General features: G+C 39.4%; 1 long non-coding RNA gene across 1 annotated transcript; it reads right to left on the bottom strand.

Annotated features, from left to right (window-relative positions):
• Positions 1–2,737: 2,737 nt before the first annotated feature.
• On the bottom strand, positions 2,738–3,074 carry LOC121973275. Its single transcript, XR_006109467.1, has 2 exons — positions 2,969–3,074; positions 2,738–2,879 (listed from the first exon to the last, which is right to left on the bottom strand). It is a non-coding gene; the product is annotated as an uncharacterized LOC121973275 (long non-coding RNA).
• Between the last annotated feature and the right edge of the window lie 22,054 nt (positions 3,075–25,128).

Below are 25,128 nucleotides of genomic sequence, written 5' to 3' on the forward strand. Positions count from 1 at the left end.
TTTAAGTGGGGGTGATTGTAATACCCTGGTTCTAAAGATTCTGGTTAAGTATGGCTTAAAGGTTAGATGGTACTATCCATATCACCAAGTTGCACCTTCCTTTTCGGAAGCCCAAACTTAAGAACTCCAAAGTTAAGCGTGCTTGGCTTGGAGAAATCTGAGGATGGGTGACCTCCTGGGAAGTTTTCCAGGGTGCGTGCGAGTGAGGACAAAGCACGCTGAAAGGACCTCCGGTGGTCTGTGGAGCTAGTCATCAAACCGATAGGTAATTCTGGTGTCGTTCCTGGTTCGGTCCGGGTGGGGCCCGCCCGGGCCGGGGCGTTACAGAGAACCACATATCAATTTCGGTCATGAGATAGTATTCCATGTGGCTCTTCCAATAAGCAAAATTGCTGCCTTCATAGAATGGTGGTCGTGAAGTACTATGCCCCTCCTTCATTGACATCTTGTAGCTCTTTAACTTGTGCTTTCTTGACAATGAATCCTCAAAAGAAAACCAACGCTCTGATACCACTTGTTAGGATTAGTTGAGCTAGAGGGGGGGGGGGGTGAATGACTCACTTCGTTTTCTTGATCTTTGATTTTGCACAGCGGAAACTTGAAGCCAATGCTAACTCCGGTATTTACTTGGTATCCACCTCCTCAAGGAGGTGACTAGTCCAAGGATCCACGCCACTCACCACACTTCCGCTATGCAAAAACCCTCCTTCTCGGAATCACACCGAAGGTGGAGAAACCTTACAACACTTACAATACTTCCTCTCCAAAAGGAAATAGCTCACACTCACTACAATGAGGAAGAGAAGAGATTTACACTTGAAATAGCTTCTTCCTTGTGGCGTGAGATTTGAAAGCTTGGAGAGATTGAGAGCTTTTACTTCCAACGCTTGAGGGATCTTGAGCACTTCAAGGATTCTTCACACCAGAGCAATAGAACAGTATTTTTCGTTGATAGGTGCTTATTCCTCTTTCTTCCAACGTTTTAAACATCAACAAAACTAGCCATTTCTCACGATGTCTTCGCCGTGAATCGATTGAGATTATGTCCCAATCGATTCACATGTATCCGTTGGAGGCTATCGCGTCAAGATCAACGGTGCAGATTCTTTTATTTGACTTGGATCGATTGGGGCAGAGTTTGAATCGATTCAGCCGCTTGCTCATGAAATCGCAGCTTTGTGGATCGATCGACCGATCGATTCAATACCTTGAATCGATCGGTTGATCGATTCAAGATGATTCTGTGCTTCGTACAGAATGTTCACGGATCGATCGGTCGATCGATTCAATACCTTGAATCGATCGGTTGATCGATTCAGGATGATTCTGTGCTTCGCACAGAAAGTTCACGGATCGATCGGCCGATCGATTCAATGCCTTGAATCGATCGGCTGATCGATTCAGAAGGGTTCTGTGCTTCGCGCAAATCCTTTCCGATCGATCGGCCGATCTTTTGACTTACCTGCAATCGATCGGCTGATCGATTCAAAGGCATCCTGCCTCACAGTCATGTCTAAATCAATTCACCAATCGATCTCTGATAGTGAGCCTAACACACATATAATCTTGTGACCTGCAGGAGCTTCTTTTGCCAAGAATCCGGTCCCCGACTTTCTCGGACTTCTCTTGCATCTGGTCTTCTGACCTGCAAGAAACCTTTTTACCAAGAATCCAGTCCTCGACCTTCTTGGACTTCTCTTGCATCTGGTCTTCCGACCTGCAAGAAACTCCTCCTGCAAACTCACAATGCATGTTAGTTCCAACGTATTAACCTAAACTTAAATAATTGTCAACACATTGAAACTTCCAGGGCATGATTGTACCAACACACTAGACTTAGTGGATCTGACCGAAGCTACCCTAGTCAAACATGGGCTAGTTAGACCAAAATTTAGTATTAAATTCTTTGGGCAGGAACAGTTTGGAAAGCCTTCAGCAAGTGGTCTAATGATATCCAAGTAGGTCGTATGCCTCGCCACTGAACTGAAAGTTTATCCTTAGGACGCCTGCTTGATTAACCCAAAGCTAAGTTTGAATCTAACATGGGTTCAATAACCACTACAACAAAAACATTAAAAGACAATGGTTAAAAACCGTTGTCGTAGACCCTTTAAAACCGTTGTAATTGGCAGTGTTGTTAAAAGTGGGGGCTACGACAATGATTTTAAACCGTTGTCTTTTAATGAAAAGATAACAATTTTACAACGGTTTTAAATCGTGATCTTTGAATGAAGAGACAACGGTTTAAAACCGTTGTTGTTTAGAGCAATTTTTATTAACACTGCTAGTTTACAACCGTTTTTCGGGCTACGACAACAGCTTTTAACCGTTGTCTTTGAGGGTGATAGACAACAACAACGGTTTTAAATCATTGTCTTTTAAATTATTATCTTTTAATACCAATATATCATATTTCAATATAAATATATAATAAAGAATCATAATCATAAAAGAAAGAATATTTCCCATATCAATGTCATTCAAAATGTTACTTATACAAGAATTATTTTACAATCACAAAAGAAGAAACATGTCTAATATTCAAATAAAATTTATCCCAATACAAATAAACAAATAAACTTCATTTACAAACTAATGAACAATTATCAAAAGACTAGAAACTTGTGATGGTGGTTTATGTCATGTAGGATTGCAAGTAATTATTGTCAACTCAAGCCTCATCAAAATCTTCAACTTGTAGAATTTCATTGGTCTCCGCTTTCTCACTTGCTGATTCTTCCATGTCAACCTTTTCCAACATTCTGGATTTTTGTGAAGCAAAGTATGTGAGCAAAGCACCAAAAATAAAAGGGAAGAATATAATACCTGTAGAAGACGTAAAACAGGGTTGATAGCTGAAATTTGGAGAAATGTAGTTGCTACAACCACAATAACAGATTTGATAAATCATATACTCTTCAAGTACCCCATTCATATTGGCAAATAAAACCACAACATAAAAGATTACATGTAGAGGTGGTGGTGTTTTGGCATAATAACATGTTGGACTGCAGTACTCAAGCTCCCCCTTGGCAGGCTCATCAGACCATGGAGAACCAAATGTTTTATAAAGACTATCTATCGAGCTCAAGCTTAGTCCTACTGTTATTAAATCAATTCCCAATGAAAGAGATGTTAGATCTGGATCATTCGTATTAATAACACTCAATAATCCAAGCATGCCAAATGGACCAGGCGGTAATTGTTACCCGAGTGGACTTTACATTTTGATCTCTATATGACTGGCAAACATCAGACATCTGCTATAGTCGAAGTTGAGAAAGACTTTGTGGTTGTTGATATTGCTGAATCAGTTGCTCATACATACTCATACCAGAGGCTGGTGTAGGAGAGTTCAACGGTCTCAACCCAATACTAGGGTCTCCACTGTTTTGAATCTGTATAAAGTTGAGGGCAAAATCATTTAATCCATAGCATTAATAAAGATTAAACTATCTAAAGAATTGTAGCCAGGGAAAGGTACCTGTGAATGATAATTACCATGAGAAGGAAAGAAATCAGAGCCATGTGAACGTAGGTCTTGAGTGTTTCCAGTGGCAAAAGGCAGCTCACCACTATGGGTTGTGGTAGTATGCAGTTGCTATTGCTGAAGGCTAGATTGAAAAGTTCCTCCTAAGCTAAATCCGCTAGATCGTGTCATCTGGTTGATATCAAACTACCAAATGAATGAAGAAACATGATCAGCATAGATAAGCCAATTCCAAAAGTTAACCATAGTTCAACTAATGCATTTAATTAATTATGAAAAAAATAAATAAAGAAATATAAATTGTTGAGTGAATATTACTTGTAATTGTCAAATCCTGGACAACATTTGATGTTACTTGGAACGTTGGTGGCACACTAGGAAACTTTGTCAATAGAACCTGCAAAATATAAACATATATTAGAAGATAAAAATATCCAAAACAAGGTCATTATCCCCTCAACTAATTAGGTTTCATCTTTGCAAGGCTTGCCACTTATCCCAATGATTTTAAATTCTTTATTTGTATGAGTTCTCTTCACTCTCGAATTTTCAAAGCTCTTCTAGCCTAGCAACAACAAACAGTGAAAAAATAATCTTAGTAGACACAATTTGAAGAATAAAACAAGCAAGCTAAAACAAGTTGCCACAAAAGGTATATTATATAAAGGCATTCAATAACCTAGAAAATAAAAATAAAGAACAAATTCTTAATCACCTTGTTCGAGTCCAGTTGGTATGCATCCTTGACATTTCACTCGTGAGTGTATCATTACTATTCATATTAGTTGTAACTTGTAAGAAGGATTGCATAGATTTACAAATGACATTTAATAGAATATTTAATACCATAAGTTTTAGTGCATCAATGCTACCTCTAACAACACTATTAGTAAAAATAATGTAATAACTGGTGTAACTACTCAAATAATAGAAATAACACTATCTGAATGAAAAGTAGAACTGATTGTCTGCTTAAAAACTAGTAGATAAATATTCATTTAGTACATGAGCCTACTCCATGGTCCAAATTTATCAATATTGTACCAAAAAGTAATGTATCAAACAACACAATGATTGAGATATAGGATTAATATTGACTTATGAACTAGAAAGCTTACAAGGAAGAAGTCTTGGGACTCATAAAAGATTTGGAGAATCTTCTCACGCTTCTCCCCCAAAGAAAGTCCTCTTTTCTTTGACTATAAAAATATATACAACAAAAAGTACATTAATACGTCTTTTACAAGGAAAGCAACTGTTCAGTCAAATTTGAAGAATGAAAGCAAATGCAACTTCATAGACAATTAGATAGTTAAGAATAGTTGTTACTACAAAACTAAGGACTCACCATTTTGCCTACTATAGGGCATTAGCACAGAGTCATCATTTCTCATACTAAATGTAGTAAAGGATTCAAGCATGAAATAACTACTTGACAAATAAATCAATAGCCTAATCTATTTCATTCTGAATCCAAGTAAACTGCAAGCAACCATTATCACTTTAAACAACAACAAAGTAAGAAGAATGAGCTCATCTATGTTGGTGCGGTTAGCATTAACAATTTAACCAAGGTTTTGATGAATGACAAATCAGATTAAGTTAGTCTGTTGTTGTCTAACACTCTGATCGAGTGTGCAGGAGAAGTCCAGACAGGTCGACGGGCTGACCGGATGTCTGGCACGAAGCCCAGCTAGGTCGACGGGCTAACCGGATAGCTGGCGGGAAGTCCAAGCGGGTCGACGGGCTGACCGGACGCTTGGCGAGAAGTCCAGCTAGGTCGATGGGCTGACCGGATAGCTGGCGATAAGTCCAGACGGGTCGAAGGGCTGACCAGACGTCTGACAGGTGAGTAAAGGTAAGTCACTGGAAGGGAGTGACTATGAGGATGTGTTCCCGGGAAGGGAACATTAGACGTCGATCCGGCTTAGATCCATTTCGGATATCTAAGTCGAGATCGTGACTAGATTCCGGTCTCGGAAAGACGGAATCTAAGTCATACTTTTTCATGTCAAACTCATGAACTGTGCTAACACTTTGTTTTGCAGGAAATTTATTATACTTGCATCGGACTAACCTTGTCTTGCAGGAGAAGGACCTGTTCTGGAGAAAGGTGGTCCGGGCGCCAGGAGGGGATCCGGGCGCCCGGAGGTCCGGGCGCCCGGAGGTCCGGGCGCCCGGAAGGGATCCGGGCGCCCGGGAGGCAAGTTTTATCCCGATTGCGCGTCGCCATGTGGAGCTCACTGGTTGGACCTGCCGTGTCTCACCAGGGCGCCTGGAAGGGATCCGGGCGCCCTGAGCTTCATATAAAAGAAGGGGCATGTCACGCCCCGAGGGAGTCTCTGTCCGAAGAAATATCGGCAGCACCTCCCTTGTACGGGTGACAATCTGAAGCACTTCTACAGGCATAATATACCTCAGCCAAATGCGGCTGGAATCATAACAATAAAAGAAAATAAACACCACGCAGTTAATATCAAATTCAGCCTCTGGCTGACACAACCACGCAGTTAAAAGTAAAGCAGCCCACTCGGCTGTACCAAAACCAAAACACAACAAAAACTGACATAAACCAAATACAACCAAACACAAAACTGCTAGCCGGCTAGGCTTACACAACCAACAACATAACACCCGGAAACAAAATCAGAACACAAATCGAAATACAGAAATTTCATATACCAAGATAAAACAACAGAAAGGCAGCGATATGTCTTCTGATGTGACGCGGGGACCAGCAGACAGGATGCTCCAAGCGACCTGGTACCTGAAAAGATAGTGTCCACGGGGGTGAGTTCAACAACTTAGCGAATACCAATAGACATGCCTAGTAAGATATATCTAACAGCAATAAACATGGAATACAGCTTCCGAATAATATATAGGAAATATACAAAACTAATAAGTAACCAAGGAAGCTGTACTCACCAGGAACTCCTATCCTGATCTAAAGGGTCATCAAACCAATACGCAGTATGTCTCCTGTATGCATGTCAAAAAAATGCATCCACCAAAATGCAGCATATAAGTGCAGCAAACACGAACAAATAAAGGCAATCAATGCATGTGATGACCGTGCACTCTAACATCACTGCTCCTGAACAGTGACCGAGTGGACGGAATGCTGTCGGAGTACTCCTGTCCTGTGATCCCAAATCATAAATGGGGGAGCTCAATGCTCTCATCTCCTTAGCCAGTCGAGGAGGAATCTCTGGCTACCACGCTGAGTCACCGACCAACGGAGCCAAACAAAGTCCACCATCTGCGGCTACCACGCTACACTAAATGCCGTGAGCCAAACAGGCGGATCACGGCTACCACTGAGTCATATGACCAACGGAGCCAAACAACGCCACACACCGCACGATATACCACTAAACCATGAGTGGGGTGTGTGCAGTGTCGATGGGCTCAACCATAGTGGAGCCGACAATCGCACAGCATGCAATCATGATGCATGTCACTATGCATAGCAAAAACTGATCAACATAACCATATCCATATATACAAAATGGGTACTGTAAAAGCGATGGTCACATACCAAAATCTAGAGTACACAGGTCAGATAGAATATCAAAACATATGTCCTGAATATAACAAGTATGGTATATCCTGATCAGCATAGAAAAATCCATATATATATATATAATATGAGTACCACAGTATCAGTAGGTCAAATCCACGGATCTAGGGTATACAGGTTCGCTATGGTATAACAACCTAGATCCTAAATCTATCCCCCTTCCAAAGCATATGTACTAACAATATGCACAAATCAAAGCCACAAGGTCTAGGTACACGAATCATATATGATATACTAATAGAAATACACAATCCAGGAATGGCATAAAAACCTAAGTATCAGATAATTTGGATACACATGGCAGAAACAAAAATCCAGAGCCTAATCCTAACCTCAGTAAAGCATGATATGTCACTCTAGAAACTAAGATACTCATGGCAATAAGATACTCATGGCAACAAATCATGAGATATAAGCACGGATACATCACAGGCGACAAACCTAACATGCTATGGATATCAAACAGTGACATACCAAAGGCAAACATGTTCATTGCTTGTAGTTATAAAATACTATGCATATCCAAATGACAATATCATAAAAGATAAGTCAAGAGGTACCCGCCTTTAATGATAGGTTGTAGTTGAACTGTCTCCACATCGAAACACTTGTCTCGTATCAGTGTCCTGCATCCAACGGGTATACGATTATTTAGCTAAATTCCTATAAATAGCTAAATAAATGCTTTAACCCTAAATTAGGGCAAAACCTTAATTTCATGTATCATAATCATGTTCCTTACCAAGATCCACATGATTATCTATCCAAATCCTCCAATTCGAAACATAATCTACAACAAATATTTTCAAATACACTAAATCCACAACCAGGTTACAATTCTCTACTCTTTACCTCATTTCACAGCCGTGTTTTGTGCTGGAACTCAAGGTTTGCTGTTGGAACACTTCACGGCAGAGCCTTCCTCTCCCTCACAGCCGTGACCATTGCTCTACTGAAACCCTACACCTGCTGGATCAGATCAGAAGGGGGAAAATCAAGTGTGCAACCAAGCGTTTCCAGTACAACCAACTCACCTTGTTGGCTAGGATCTAGGGCACGGCTGAAGAACAGGGAATCAATGGCGATGCTCAGCCGAAAGAGAGCAAAAGATGGGGAACAGAAGCTTGGTCAGCATCGACGATTAGATGATGGGAAGAGGGCTCGACTCCTTGCTCTTGTCCGACACCAATCAGAGCAAAGAAGCGACAGTCGAGTGGTGTCGGATGTGGGATCTCCACAGGAAGGGGCGACGGCAGAGGCAAGGAAGTGGCGTCGGGCTCGCTAGGGCACAAGCACAGAGAATGCCGGCGGCACTTCCGTGCGGCAGCGGCACGGCTAGGGCACCAGTGGCCGGCGCTAGAACTCCACGGCAAAACTAGGACTCCGGGTGGTCGACGATGGCGCCGGCACTAGGGCACAGACGCGCTTGCGGTGGATCGGCAATGGCGTCAGTGTGCTCGTCTAGGGCACCAAGGGTGTGGCTCAGGAGGAATAAAATGAAGGAGATGAAGAAGAAGTGGGTGGGCGGCGAGGAAGAAACCGCCGGGCCGGCGGTTAGGGCAAGGATCGTCGGGCGGCGTTGGGGAGAAGAAGGGAAGAGGGCGCGGGTTTTCGGCGAGGATGAGAGGAAAGAAAAAGAAATAAGAAAAAAAGAATTTATAAAAGAAACAATTCCTCGCTTAAATGGGTAGCCTAAATAGGCTTTTCCGGCCCCCATTTTTTGTCCCCGTTAACTCGTCCATACGAGCTCCGAAAAATTCCCAAAAATTCCGGAAAATTCCCTTATTAATATTCGCCTATTTTCGGTATTTTACATTCTCCCCGACTAATAAAAATTTAGTCCTCAAATTTCAGTTATCTACCATCAGCAAGTACTAACAATAAACAGAAAGTATAAATGCTGAACGGTAACCGAATCACTTACCTCAAGTGAAAAGATGAGGATATCGAGCTCGGAACGTATCCTCAAGCTCCCAAGTAGCCTCCTCGTCTGAATGATGCTGTCATCCGACTTTAACCAGCCGGATAGTCTTGTTCCGCAACTGACGCTCTTTCCGGTCAAAAATCCATACCGGAATCTCCTCATAAATAATGTCAGGCTGAACTGGAACTGGAATATCTGCCAGCACATGCGTCGGGTCGGATACGTATCTTAGCAGCATAGATACGTGGAATACGACGAAAACGCCTCGAGGCCAAATCTCTTCACTCCTTTCGTGGGTGAAACTCGCAGAAATACATGGTCGCCAATAGAGAACGCTAGGGGTCTGCGTCTCTGATCAGCATAACACTTCTGGAGATCCTGCGCCTCTAACATTCTCCGTCTGATAATACGGACCAACTCTTCGTTCTGTTGTGCTCTATGAGGTCCCAACAACTGGGCCTCCCTAACCTCATCCCAAAGGGTGGGTGTCCGACAAGGCCTACCATACAACGCTTCAAACGGTGTCATCTGGACAGCCAAATGCAAACCGTTGTTGTAGGCGAATTCTACCAATGGCAAATGGTCCTCCCAACTACCTTCAAAATCCAATACACAATACTTCAGCAAGTCCTCTAGAGTCTGAATGGTCCGCTGTGACTATCCATCAGTCTGAGGATGGAAAGCTGTACCGAAACAGAGCTGCGTGCCCAAGGCCTACTGCAGTCTCTGTCAAAATGAGACATGAACCGGGGGGTCTCTATCCGAAACAATAGTCAACGGAACACCACGTAATCTGATGATCTCCCAGCAAAACAGATCTACCAATCGATCCAGGAAATCAGTCTTCCGGATCGCTAACGAGTGCGCAGATTGGGTTAATCAATCAACGATTACCCAAATCGTGTCATGACCTCATCGTGTTCTAGGCAGACTCACCACACAGTCCATGGTACTATGTTCTCATTTCCACTTAGGAATAGAAATCCGCTAAAATAATCCGGCAGGTATCTGGTGCTCAGCCCTCACCTGCTGACAGACAAGACATCTATCTACAATATCCGCGATGTCTTTCTTCATACTGTTCCACCAATAGGAACACCTCAAATCTCGATACATGCGGGTCTTGCCTAGATGGATCGCAAATCAAGAACGATAAGCCTCCTGAAATAGCTCCGACAAAACCGGGTAAGACTGAGGTACGCATAATCTGCCTCGGAAGTATATAATACCCTCCTCGTCTCGTGTGAACTCGGTTTTGCTGCCCGGAAGCTATCTGGCTACCTATAAATTGCAAATGCTGATCAGCAGCCTATACCTCTCGGATCCTCGTCCTGATCGACGACTGAACAACCATGGTAACACGAATACATTTCTCTGTCCATTCTTACTCCTCAAGGCCTAACCTGGAAAAACCTTGAATCAAGTCTGTGACCACAACTTGGTGGCAAGCTAGAGTCCCTCCGGACTTCCTACTAAGTGCAACGGCAACAACATCAGCTCTCCTCGGGTGATAGCTAATGGTACAACCAAAATCCTTCAGGAACTCCATCCATCTCCTCTGTCGGAGATTAAGTTCCTGCTGAGTGAACAGACATTTGAGATTCTTATGGTCAGTGAGAATCTGAATTGTAACACCGCACCGATAATGCTGCCAAATCTTCAAGTCAAACATACTGGCATTCAATCACAAGTCATGTACTGGGTAGTTCTCCTCATACTCCCTCAACTACAGAGAAGTAGGAGACTACCCTGTCGTGCTGCATCAAAACAGCGCTCAACCCTGTAGAGATGCGTCGGTATAGAGCACGAATCCGTTCTCTCCAGAAGGTAAAACCAAAAATCGAAGCCGACACTAGTCTCCGCTTCAGCTCCTGGAAGCTGGTCTTGAAATCCTCAGTCCAAGTAAACTTCACGCCCTTTCTGGTCAGACGTGTCAGTGGCATAACAATCCGAGAGAAACCCTCAACGTATCTCCGGAAATATCGAGTCAAACCAAAGGAAGTTGCGAGCCTCTTCTATAGACTCCGTCTACTCCCAACGATAACAACCTCTATCTCCTATGGATACCACGGTACACTACTACTGGTGACCGTGTGTCTCAAACATCATCACACAAGACAATCCAAATCAGCACTACTGATAATCACATATAGATGTTCTCGTCGAATCATCTATAGATCTATGCAAAGGTAGTGTACGTGACTCACCTCAGATCCGAAATAGATCACATCATCGTCAACAAAGACAATGGAATTCGATCCAAACATCCTCGAATACCAGAATCATCAAGTCTCTGAAAACATCTAAGGCTCTGCAAGCCCTAATGGTAAAAACCAAGACACATAACATCCGTATCACAGACATTCCTATCCATAAGATCTTTGATAACAAGTCGGAAATCTAATCACCAACAACATAAATCACCAAGGAATAGATCCTCTAGTGTGAGAGCAACGCTCCATCACACGAAATACCACATAAATGGGAGCAACGCTCTACCACAAGAAATCCTCCATATGTGGAAACAACGCTCCACCACAAATAATCAGAAATATGTATCCACAATAAATATGCGAGCAATGCTCCGCTACTAGCAATCCGTAATATGTGGGAGGAACGCTCCACCACAAACAATCCGTAACATGTGTGGGAGCAACGCTCCACCACAACCAATACATAAGTGCCCAAGGCACCTAACTATCCAACTAGAGATTGCACGAGATCTCTCTACCACAGCTCACTGTGGGTAGCCTAGGATATAGTAACCTAGTAAGCAAATCAAATCCGTAGTCAACTCTAGCATCATCCTAGTGGGTTGGTCACCCACAAATAGAAGACTTAGGTGACAGGGCAATACCACTAATAACATAACGTAGATACCAAGCATTCTACGTTCAACATGGGTAGAATCATCATGATGCTACCCACCATACACCAGGCACACACAACATAGGTATGATCGACATAATCCTCCAATTAGAACACACCAAACATACTCATAACACAGATAAAAATCAGTGTGATACCATCAACATTACAAACCGAACCCGTGTGCATAAATCATTGTAGGTATAATCGACAATACACCTCCAATAATACCCACAACACATACCTAATGAGTATAATCACTTAATGCTTCCAATAAAGTCTAATAGACACAAGTGTACCCATAAATCAGATATAATCCACAAGATGTCTCCAATAAAATACTTAAACACTTGTGCACATTTTACAACATAGATTTAATCGATAAGATATCTCCAATAAACCAACCAGACCACTCGGATATAATCTACTAGAAACCCACAACAATCATAATTGGAAAAATATGCACCCACTACATGAAATTAGACCGTCCATCAAAACGCTCCTACAACCCGTAATAATCGCCTGTAAACACTACATAGATATGCAGAATCAGCATATTTAATCCAATCTACCACACAAATCGTATGCCACCTTCTAAGTTATCCAATTAGGTACATACAGTCTAAAATTAAAGTACCCATGGAATAAGATACATCGATCCTCTATCGACTGACCAAACCGACAATAGTATATGGCTAATTCAGTCCTTTCCCACGTCAGTATAAGCTAGGTACTCGATGTGCTCAAGATATCCAACGAAGCACGAATAACCCAAAATTCAAACATCTAAAAGTAAAGTAGGTCAGTCCCCTACTGATCGGATCAACAAAACTAATCGGTCATCAAATAACTAATCAAGAACAAATAAAACCTCTACAAGCGTCTAAGGTAAATCAACCCACGACTAACCCAAGTAAATATGTGTAAATCAGTTTTCTACTGACCGATCTAACCAGAGTACAATAATCATCTACCGACGAAAACTAACTAAAGTATATCGGTATTCTACTGACTAGTCAACATGAATATGAAGGTACTATCTACTACACACTAATAATAACAGAGGCTGGTATGTGCCTCCATCTCCAAACCAATTAGTAGTAACAGAAGCTAATACTACTAATGGTAAGATATGAAAAATCAACAGAGATTATATTCCTTAATCTCTATTAAGGTCGATCAAGATCAGTGGCTATCCCATCACATATAATATGTGCTACAACAACCAGACAGATACTAATAAAGAATGCTAATACAGATGATAAACTGTAATATAAGGCATATACTAACAGAAATGTAGGATAACAGTATATACCAACATACCTCCTATAGCTTGGAGATGTCCTGCTGCTGCCAGGTCCCAACACCCGAAAAGTCACATCGAGAAGACAAAACCATGAAATCCGAAACATCGGAAATAAGACTCATAAACTGTGCTCTGATACCAAATAAATTGGTATCAGATAAATCTCGAAAATCCAGAACACATAGCAAGTATCGTATACCTGCTCTGATACCACTAAATTGTCACGCCCCGAGGGAGTCTCTGTCTGAAGATATTTCGGCAGCACCTCCCCTGTACGGGTGACAATCTGAAGCACTTCTACAGGCATAATATACCTCAGCCACATGCGGCTGGAATCATAACAATAAAAGAAAACAAACACCACGCAGTTAATATCAAATTCAGCCTCTGGCTGACACAACCACGCAGTTAAAAGTAAAGCAGCCCACTCGGCTGTACCAAAACCAAAACACAACAAAAACTGACATAAACCAAATACAACCAAACACAAAACTGCTAGCCGGCTAGGTTTACACAACCAACAACATAACACCCAGAAACAAAATCAGAACACAAATCAAAATACAGAAATTTCATATACCAAGATAAAACAACAGAAAGGCAGCGATATGTCTTCTGATGTGACGCGGGGACCAGCAGACAGGATGCTCCAAGCGACACCATAAATAACCTGGTGCCTAAAAAGATAGTGTCCATGGGGGTGAGTTCAACAACTCAGCGAATACCAATAGACATGCCTAGTAAGATATATCTAACGGCAATAAACATGGAATACAGCTTCCGAATAATATATAGGAAATATACAAAACTGATAAGTAACCAAGGAAGCTGTACTCACCAGGAACTCCTATCCTGATCTAAAGGGTCATCAAACCAATACGTAGTATGTCTCCTGTATGCATGTCAAAAAAATGCATCCACCAAAATGCAGCATATAAGTGCAGCAAACACAAACAAATAAAGGCAATCAATGCATGTGATGACCGTGCACTCTAACATCACTGCTCCTGAACAGTGACCGAGTGGACGGAATGCTGTCGGAGTACTCCTGTCTTGTGACCCCAAATCATAAATGGGGGAGCTCAATGCTCTCATCTCCCGGTACACGATGACGGGGAGGAAATCTCTGCTGACAACCACGCTGAGTCACCTGACCAACGGAGCCAAACAGAGTCCACCATCTGCCGGCTACCACGCTGCTACACTAAATGCCAGCCAAACAGGCGGGCTACCACGAGTCATATGACCAACGGAGCCAAACCACACACCTGCCTGATATACCACTAAACCATGAGTGGGGGTGTGTGCAGTACATGTAACTGGCGATGGACTCAACCATAGTGGAGCCGACAATCGCACAACATGCAATCATGATGCATGTCACTATGCATAGCAAAAACTGATCAACATAACCATATCCATATATACAAAATGGGTACTGTAAAAGCGATAGTCACATACCAAAATCTAGAGTACACAGGTCAGATAGAATATCAAAACATATGTCCTGAACATAACTAGTATGGTATATCCTGATCAGCATAGAAAAATCCATATATATATAATATGAGAACCACAGTATCAGTAGGTCAAATCCACGGATCTAGGGTATACAGGTCCCCTATGGTATAACAACCTAGATCCTAAATCTATCCCCCTTCCATAGCATATATACCAACAATATGCACAAATCAAAGCCACAAGGTCTAGGTACACGAATCATATATGATATACTAATAGAAATACACAATCCAGGCATGGCATAAAAACCTAAGTATCAGATAATTTGGATACACATGCCAGAAACAAAAATCCAGAGCCTAATCCTAACCTCAGTAAAGCATGGTATGCCACTCTAGAAACTAAGATACTCATGGCAATAAGATACTCATGGCAACAAATCACGAGATATAAGCACGGATACATCACATGCGACAAACCTAACATGCTATGGATATCAAACAGTGACATACCAAAGGCAAACATGTTCATTGCTTGTAGTTATAAAATACTATGCATATCCAAATGACAATATCATAAAAGAAAAGTCAAGAGGTACCCGCCTTTAATGATAGGTTGTAGTTGAACTGTCTCCACATCGGAACACTTGTCTCGTATCAGTGTCCTGCATCCAACGGGTATACGATTATTTAGCTAAATTCCTATAAATAGCTAAATAGATTCTTTAACCCTAAATTAGGGCAAAGCCTTAATTTCATGTATCATAATCATGTTCCTTATCAAGATCCACATGATTATCTATCCAAATCCTCCAATTCGAAACATAATCTACAACAAATATTTTCAAATACACTAAATCCACAACCAGGTTACAATTCTCTACTCTTTACCTCATTTCAGAGTCGTGTTTTGTGTTGGAACTCAAGGTTTGCTGTTGGAGCACTTCACGGCAGAGCCTTCCTCTCCCTCACAGCCGTGACCACTGCTCCACTGAAACCCTACACCTGCTGGATCAGATCAGAAGGGGGAAAATCAAGTGTGCAACCAAGCGTTTCCAGTACAACCAACTCACCTTATTGGCTAGGATCTAGGGCACGACTCAAGAACAGGGAATCAAAGGCGATGCTCAGCCGGAAGAGAGCAAAAGATGGGGAACAGAAGCTTGGTCAGCATCGACGATTAGCTGATGGGAAGAGGGCTCGGCTCCTTGCTCCTGTCCGACACCAATCAGAGCAGAGAAGCGACAGTCGAGTGGTGTCGGATGTGGGATCTCCACAGGAAGGGGCGACGGCAGAGGCAAGGAAGTGGCGTCGGGCTCGCTAGGGCACAAGCACAGAGAATGCCGGCGGCACTTCCGTGCGGCAGCGGCACGGCTAGGGCACCAGTGGCCGGCGCTAGGAACTCCACGGCAAAACTAGGACTCCGGGTGGTCGACGATGGCGGCGGCACTAGGGCACAGACGCGCTTGCGGTGGATCGGCAATGGCGTCAGTGTGCTCGTCTAGGGCACCAAGGGTGCGGCTCAGGAGGAATAAAATGAAGGAGATGAAGAAGAAGTGGGTGGGCGGCGAGGAAGAAACCGCCGGGCCGGCGGTTAGGGCAAGGATCGTCGGGCGGCGTCGGGGAGAAGAAGGGAAGAGGGCGCGGGTTTTCGGCGAGGATGAGAGGAAAGAAAAAGAAATAAGAAAAAAAAGAATTTATAAAAGAAACAATTCCTCGCTTAAATGGGTAGCCTAAACAGGCTTTTCTGGCCCCCATTTTTTTGTCCCCGTTAACTCATCCATACGAGCTCCGAAAAATTCTCGAAAAATTTCCAAAAATTCCGGAAAATTCCCTTATTAATATTCACCTATTTTCGGTATTTTACAGGGCAAGGATAGAGCTTCCATATGAACTTAGAATCCAAGATCTGCTGCTCTGTGCTCTTGCGACGCCACGAAAAGCTCTCCGACTCAGTGCTGGTTTTGTTTTAATTCTATTGTCGGTATCTTCTTTATCTGTCAATTCTTGTACTTAACTCTGTAATATTCGAATTGATAGTGATTGCCCAACGAAAGTACTCACGGAGTACGGGCCTTCGAGTAGGAGTCGTCACAGGCTCCGAACGAAGTAAAAACACCGTGTTCATTTGTCTAAGTTTTTATTCCGCTGCGCTTAACTCTTATTAATACTATTTTTCGAATCGATATTCACCCCCCCCCTCTACCCCTCTATCGACGTTTCACGATCCAACAATCTATTTTCATACTAGAGAATAATCAAATTATATTTAAAGAATATTAGGCATAATTTTCATAACTTCTTCTAGAAGTGCATCCCGATTACTAACTATCACCATGCTCTTGGTGAATAAAATTTAGTAGTCTAAATTGTTCGACCAAGAGGAAGAAGAAGACATGAGACAGTAGCCTCATGGAATGATTAAACAAGCATTGCCATAAACTCCCAACCAGAAGCAGTTCCAAAATCTAGTTTCCCTAAACCCATAAATTCCATAATCCACAGTAAATCACTACCTAAATTTCCCCCCTCGTTTAATTAAAAAAAAAAGTTATATCATTTAAAGATATTCTATCTCTAGATCTTTTAGCCAGGAAGAAGGCTCATCGAGTTCTACTCCACACAAGACGATCTACAGCATTAATACAGAAGAGACATGAGAACTAGGTCATCATCGGAACGCCAATACAAACCTTAATAGGTGGAGTAATAATTGATTCACATATGTGGAGTCATCATTCTAGTCTTTGAGAGCCTGATCATAACCTGAAGAATGCAACAGAAATGACATTTAGATAGCTAGGAACAAAAGTTTGCCTCTAATTGAACATAAGTAACCCAATCAGAAGGCAACAACTACAAGAATAAAAGTTATTAAAAATTAAGACATCAATCAACAACAAAATATAGCCTATGAAAGTCTCAACTATTTGAACAATGAGATTTTAAAAACATTGGCAGGTTCTCTTATCCATTTGTAATAGTTTCACTCCTTCAGTAAGCAAAACACTCAAACTCTTCACAAGGATGCTGACATTCTCTAACAAATATCACATTTATGGCAACAACTGAACTCCAAAAGAAGAAATAAAGAACACAGAATATTCATCATTGTCCACCAAACAAGATTAACAACTCACCTCGAATTTGACGGTTCCCTTCCTCACAACAATATTTTCGGTCTAGACCTCCGGATTCCACTTCTTCTTCCAGTAGAACTGGGAAGCGATCTCCGACCAGAACCAGCTGGATCCTCTATCGATTTCTATATATGTTCCGATACTGAAGATACATGATATTAATACTGAGAAAAAAAAGGCAAAACAAGTTTATCCAAGAAACTAAACAATGTTCCATTTTAAAGTTTTCGCATTCTTCCGAATCGGGAAAAAAAGCACACAACTAGTTTTGTACAATAGAAAATATCACAATCTACAAGTTTCCACAAAAGAATAAAACTTACATAAACCTAAACAAAGCCAAAACTTACTTACAAAAACAACAGAATGCCCAACAAAGGAGGAACCTTCAAACCCACAAAACAGAATTAGCCCAAGAAAGCTCGAACCGAAGAGTTCAAGTACAAGCAGCACGCACTTGTTCGAACCCTAAGCAGCACGCACCTTCGGACGAGGAAGAAGACCAACTAAGAGGGAAGAGGTTTTGGCGAAGAGGGATCGAGCACAAGCAAGGAGAGGAGTCGCCGCTGAGATCTGAGACACCCTAAGCCCTTCGCATCCTCTTCTAGGATGAAGAAGAGGAGACAATAAAAAAAGCGCAGATTCATTCCGCCTTCCTCTTATAGGATGAAGAAGAGCTCGTCGAGGAAGTTGGGGGGATTTTGATGGCAGCGAGGTGGGATCGAGAAGAGATCAAGAAAGAAAAACGCGAAGTAGATGAAGAGATCGTAGGTTGGATGGAAATGCTTAGGGATCGAGAAGGTAAAGGGACAAAATCGGCGGCAAAAAATTTCGAGGAGAGGGAAAGAAAAACTCGACGGTAAAAAATGATGAAGGGAAAACAATGGTATTCAACAACACTTAATAGACAATGGTTTTTAAAAACCGTTGTCGTAACCCCCAAAAAAAGTGCACATAGACAACAGTTTTCAAAAACCGTTGTCGTAGCCTTTAAAAACCGTTGTCGTAGTCCCAAATAGACAACGGTTTTTAAAAACCGTTGTCGTAGGTGTTACGCTCCGCAAGTGTACGGAAATGTCGCAAGTAATATAAAAGATTATCGTATCCACAGGGACTGGAATAAGCACTAGAAGTGTCTCAATGCGAATTAGCTAAACAACTATCCAATCGTTTCAAATGCAAAGTAAGGGTAAACAAATCTAATATTAAAGATCAACAAACAAGAGTTTAGTGTTTTGGGTTATGATAAAGGGAGATTCTAGGAGTTTCAGTTTCTTTGTAAGATTTCTTGAATGTAAATGGTTCACCAATTCTTTTCCCTCAATTGTCAAACACTTGTAGAAAGTTGCTGGTTCTCTCTTGCAATAGATAACCGGCTAAGGACTGAGAAATGTATCTAAATATGATCAATTAGATGCGAACCTACGTTGTCCTTACACAGAAGCGCACCTATTACTATGCCTTCCTCGGATATCAACATAGAAGCCCACAACTTATTAATCTATCAAGATACAAGAAACTAATCACAAAATCCATCCTACTCTGTTGAATATTCCTATTTCCTCTTCAAGATTATCTCTCAAACGTCCTTACACGGGCTTGCACCTGTCACGTGGATCCCTCGGATGATCGAGTGAGAGTTTATCTTTACAAAGTCCACAAGAAATCCAAACAATTAATCAAGAATGAGAATTAAGCACAAATCACCATTAATCATTCAAGATCTAATTGATACAAGCAAGACAATGTCATTGAAACAAGAAAATGGCAAATCCATAAGAAATTACATCAATCCATCATACAAATACTCCCTTAATCCTAGAATACAAGATCTACTCCATGAATCGAGGAAGAAAACCCGAAGAAATAAAGATTACAAGCATTTCTTAAATCCCCAATCCAAGAAACCAAGAAGACGGGGAAAGAGAAAACTTATCTACAAAGAAGCCTCGTCTTCGGATCCAATCCTCGCTCCGGAGTCGAAATCGTCAAGATCTCCCTTAGAATCGCCCAGAAATCCTCCCAAGAATGGGAGGAAACCACCAAATCTTGCCTTCTCCCAAAGGGGAAGAGATCCCCTTTCAATTCATGAAGGAAGGTTTAAATAGAGGAGGAAATCGGGCGCCACACGGCCCCACGACACGGCCGTGTGAGATTCACACGGTCATGTCCAGTTCCTTCTCTGCCAAAGCTGCACGGCCGTGTGGTTCACACGGCCAAGACCCTTCTGCTCTCTGGAAATGCTACACGGCCGTGTGGTGCACACGGCCACCACCTGCTTGGTCTCTGGAAACTTCACACGGCCGTGTGGTGCACACGACCACCACCTGCTTGACCTCTGGAAACCTCACACGGCCGTGTAGATCCACACGGCCATGTAAGGCATCTGCTCTGATTTCTTTAAATCAAGACACGGCCGTGTGAGATTCACACGGCCATGTCCTCTTCCCTTCCTGTTAAGACTACACGACCATGTGTGGTACACGGCCTGATGCTCTCTCCCTTCAATTACTTCCAAGCTTGCCCGAGGACGCATAATCTTCACCAATTTCGACTCCTGTGTACAGAAAATGCACAAAAAGCAGATCTCCGAACCAAAAGAGTAAATATGCTAAAAGGAAAGCTGGAAGTATAAAAATGCATAGATCAAGCATGCTCAAAGTATGTAAATGTGCGTAAAAACGTGCATAAAAGAGTATATAATCTACGCACATCAGTAGGTCAAAAAAATTACTAAAAGACAACGGTTTTTGTTAAAACCGTTGTTAAAAGGCAAAAAAACAACAATTTGGTATAAAACCGTTGTCGTTTGAGTGTTGTTGAATGAGGATTTTCTTGTAGTGAACCTTTCTCGATTAACTAAATCAAAACTTTAATTCAAACTTAACTAATAAACTTAAATTTAAAATTAATTATCAAACTTTAAACTTAAATTTAAAATTAATTATCAAACATTAACTTAAATTCAAAATTAATTATCAAACTTTAACTTAATTTCAAAATTAATTATCAAACTTTAAACTTAAATTCAAAATTAACTATCAAAATTTAATTTAAATTCAAAATTAATCATCAAACTTTAATTAAAAATTATAATTAAAACTTTAAAAAAAATTATTTTAAAACTTTTTGAAACTTAAAAAAATTATTTTAAAACTTAAAAAAAATATTTTAAAACTTAAAAAAAATTATTTTAAAACTTTTTAAAACTTGAAAAAAAAATTATTCTAAAACTTATTAAAAAATAAAAAATTATTTTAAAACTTTTTAAAACTTAAAAAAAATTATTTTAAAACTTTTTAAAACTTAAAAAATTATTTTAAAACTTATTAAAAAATTATTTTTAAATGTTTTAAAACTTAAAAAATTATTTTAAAACTTATTAAAAAATTATTTTAAAACTTTTTAAAACTTAAAAAAATTATTTTAAAACTTAAAAAAATCATTTTAAAAATTTTAAAACTTAAAAAATTATTTTAAAACTTATTTTAAAAATTAAAAAATTATTTTAAAACTTTTTAAACTTAAAAAAATTATTTTAAAGATTATTAAATATTATTTAAAACTTATTAAAATTATTTTAAAACTTATTTAAAACTTAAAAAAATTTGATTCTTATTTAAAACTTATTAAATATTATTATTAAAACTTATTTTAAAACTTATTTAAAACTTATTTAAAATTATTTTAAAACTTATTAAAAACTTAAAAATTATTTTAAAACATATTAAACATTATTATTTAAAATTAAATACATGTCAATCAACTAAAGTTCAGAACAACTTACTTAATCCTTTAACCACACTTTGGTTTCATCCAACATTTTGTAGGATTCCAAAGCTCTGGATAAATGGATCGTTGATAGCGGGTGCTCCAGACACATGACTGGGGATCAGCACAAATTTATCCACATTGAATTCAAAAACTTAGGGTCAGTTGCCTTTGGAAACAATGGAAAGCTAAAGGTAATTGGTACAGGTGAAATTCAATTACAGTCCAACATTTCAATTAAAAAGGTTTTACTTGTTGAACATTTTAATTATAATTTGCTTAGTATAAGTCAACTTTGTGATTCATAATTTAAAGTTAAATTTTTAGCTTCTGAATGCATATTAAGTTACAATGACTCAACTGACATATTACTAAAAGGTTTTAGAGATAAAAATATATACTCTATTCATCTACCTAAAACAATTTCCAAATATTTTCTAACAAATAATGATGAAACTTGGTTATGGTATAGGAGATTAGCTCATACTCATTTTAGAAATTTATTAAAATTAAGCAAACATGGGTTAGTAAAAGGTTTGCCAAAATTAGGGAAACCTATAAATAAATTTTGTAATTCTTGTCAACACGGAAAACAAATTAAAACGACTCATAAACTTACAAATCAAAAGAGAACAAATAGAATACTTGAATTAGTACATTTAGATTTATTTGATTCTCATGGAATAAAATCCTTGAATGGAAATCTTTATTGTTTGGTAATCATAGATGACTACTCTAAATATACTTGGGTAAAATTCCTAACTAATAAAAGTGAAACCTTTGAAACATTTAAACATTTTTGTAAACAAGTAGAAAATGATAAAGAAATTAAAATTAAAAAAATTAAGAAGTGATAATGGAGGAGAATTCAAAAATCAAAACTTTAATAATTTTTGCCTAGAAAATGGCTATCACCATGAGTTTTCTTGCCCTAAAACTCCACAACAAAATGGCTTAGTTGAACATAAAAATAGAACCTTACAAGAAGTTGCCTGAACAATGTTGAATGAATTTAATATACCAAAATATTTTTAGGCTGAAGCTGTTAATACAGCTTGTTATGTTCAAAATCGAATTATAATTTATAAAACTCACAATAAAACATCTTATGAAATTTATTTTAATAAAATACCTAACATAAAATATTTCAAAGTTTTTGGTTGTAAAGTTCACATTTTAAACCTTAAAGATCACTTAGGTAAATTTACTTCAAAAACTAATCAAGGAATCTTTCTTGGTTATTCATCTACAAGTAGGGCCTATAGAGTTTACAATAAATCTACTTTGAAAATTAAGGAAACAACAAATGTAACCTTTGATGAAAATGATCACATTTCAACTAATGCACATGGCTCAAATCATAATCATTCAGTTAATCAGGAGGAAGAAGAGGAATTAACAAACCCCAAACAACTTGATAATTCTAATCCAAAAATAATAAAATCTAACCCTAATCATCCAGTTAACCAAATCATAGGTAATCCTGAATTAAGGGTTCAAACAAGATCTGCTTTTAGAAATCTAAGTCAAATAGAATTAATATCTAAAATTAAACCTAAAAACATAAGTGATGCATTTACAGAACCTGACTGGATAATTGTAATGCAAGAAGAATTAAATCAATTTGAAAGGAACCAAGTTTGGGATCTAGTACCTCCACCAAAAGGAAAAACAATTATAGACACCAAATGGATATTTAGGAATAAATTAAACGATCAAGGTGAAATCATAAGGAATAAAGCTCGTCTAGTAGCCAAGGGGTTTAGTTAAGTCGAAGGACTAGATTACGATGAGACTTATGCCCCGATAGCCAGACTTGAATCAATTAGAATATTACTCGCTTATGCTGAATTTAAAGGTTTCAAATTATACCAAATGGATGTTAAATCCGCATTTTTAAATGGATATATTAAGGAAGAAGTCTACGTAAGTCAACCACCCGGTTTTGAGAATATAGTAAACCCAATCTATGTCTTTAAGCTAAAAAAGACATTATATGGCCTAAAACAAGCACCTAGGGCTTGGTATGAAAGACTATCTAGCTTCTTAAAATCTAAAGGGTTTAAAGAAGGACAAATTGATCCTACCCTATTTATAAAAACCTTTAATTCAGATATTTTCATAGCACAAGTTTATGTTGATGATATTGTATTTGGTTCAACTAACTCACAATTCTTAAATGAACTTGTAACCTTAATGAAAAATGAATTTGAAATGAGTTTAGTTGGTGAATTAAATTACTTCTTAGGTCTTCAAATTATACAAACTAAAGATGGTAACTATGTACATCAAACTAAATATACAAAAGATCTTATTAAAAAATTTGGTATGAAAAATTCAAAAGAAAGTAAAACTCATATGGCAAGTAACATTAACCTTGATAATGATGAAAATGGTAAACCTATTGACTTAAAGCTTTATAGAAGCATGATAGGAAGTTTACTTTACCTAATTGCAAGTCAACCTGACATTTTATTTGCAGTTAGTATGTGTGCCCGTTACCAAACTTGTACAAAAGAATCCCATTTGTCCTTGGTTAAATGAATTATTAAATATTTAAAAGGAACTGTCAATGTAGGAATTTGGTACCCTAGAACTTCACATTTTGACCTAGTCGGAATTCTGATTTCGATTATGCCGGGTGTAAGTTGGATAGAAATGTTGGGTTTTTCAGGCCGCGAAAATCGCGTTTTCGCGTCGCGAAAACCCCGAATCACCCTAGCCATTGGATCTCGTGTGAAGAAAAATTTCGAAAACACGAATACGAGTTTTAAACTACGATCTACAGTAGATCTACAAAGGAAAAACATTTTACCTTTGAAGCGTGCCCTTTTCGTAATCCCGCAAGTCCAAGGTACGTTGGATCTCGAAGTTGTCAACGTAGACAACTCTCTAGTGATATCCACACGAACAAGGTATGTTCTCTAACACACAAGGATGGAGAAGAGAGTACCCCAAGTGTGCCAGCACTTTCTAGGGCTCTCGGATAGGATTTGGAAGAGAGAAAAGATAGAAAGCGAAAAGGAATCTTATACACTCACTAGTAGTATCCTCCTTTGTGACATTCACTTTCTCTATTCTCTTGGAACACAACTCACATATCTTCACCCTCCATGAAACCCCACGGCAACAGTAGTAAGGAGGAGGAAGAAGCTAAGGAAGAAGATGAAGCATTAACACACATCAATTGCCACAAAACAAAACCTCCTTTTGCATTAGTGTGGCCGGCCACACCATTGTAACCTCCCCATTTAATGTGGCCGGCCACATTAAATGGAATGGGAGGTGTAACCTCCATGAGGTGGCACACCTCATGAGGTGGAGATGATGTGGCTGCCATGTAGGATGAGTCATCATCCATGAAGTGGCAATACATCAAGTCAAACTTGATGTTTCAACTTCCCATTTTGGTCAAGTCAAAATTGACCAAATCTCTTCCATGTTGAGTTGAATTCATTCTTTGATCCAAGCCAATTTCAATCTAATGAATCTCAATTCATTAATATAAATTGACTTAATGAATCAAATTTAAATTAGACTCATTCAACAATTGAATCTAATTGAGTCTAACTCAATAAGTCTAATT

The sequence above is a fragment of the Zingiber officinale genome, chromosome 4A, assembly GCF_018446385.1.
Source record: "Zingiber officinale cultivar Zhangliang chromosome 4A, Zo_v1.1, whole genome shotgun sequence".
Lineage (NCBI taxonomy): Eukaryota > Viridiplantae > Streptophyta > Magnoliopsida > Zingiberales > Zingiberaceae > Zingiber > Zingiber officinale.